This window comes from Lupinus angustifolius, chromosome LG14, assembly GCF_001865875.1.
Source record: "Lupinus angustifolius cultivar Tanjil chromosome LG14, LupAngTanjil_v1.0, whole genome shotgun sequence".
NCBI lineage: Eukaryota > Viridiplantae > Streptophyta > Magnoliopsida > Fabales > Fabaceae > Lupinus > Lupinus angustifolius.
The window spans coordinates 3,496,742-3,497,293 of NC_032022.1; positions in this window are offsets into that span (position 1 = coordinate 3,496,742).

The window sequence follows — 552 nt, forward strand, 5'->3', positions numbered from 1 at the left end:
GCCGTTCCCTTCCACGGTCGGAGGATGTGGTCAGATTGTTTGGGTGCTCCATAATCCAGTAGAGCCACGAGGAGCCGGGTTCTTGGAGGAGGTCCCTGCAAGAAGACCAAGGTTTTGAGAATGTCAGCCCCTCCAAATTATGCCGCGGGGTTATGACATAATGAAGTGGAAGAAGAAGAAGAGGAGGACGAGGTCGTGGAACTCGTAAATGTAGAGAGTTCGGTGCAGGTGATCGACCTCGTGTCTGACTCGGAAGAGGAGGAGGACCCTAGTGAGAGGTCCAGCATTCCTGGAATCTTTTGAGTCAGCTTGCGGCCAGTCGATGCCCCTTTTGTTTTTGGTGGGGGGTTGTGTTTCTTTGATTTTTGTATATGTTAGTGGCGATGTAGTTTCCACCTTGTTGACTTAGTTTGTATGAACTAATTATGACTTAACCGATTATGAGCATTATGTTATTCAGGAAATTTTTAATCAGGTTAAGTTATCATTCGATAACGATAAGTTGATTTTCCGCATTCGAGTTACTTAAAGTGATGTCCCGGAAAAGGAAGG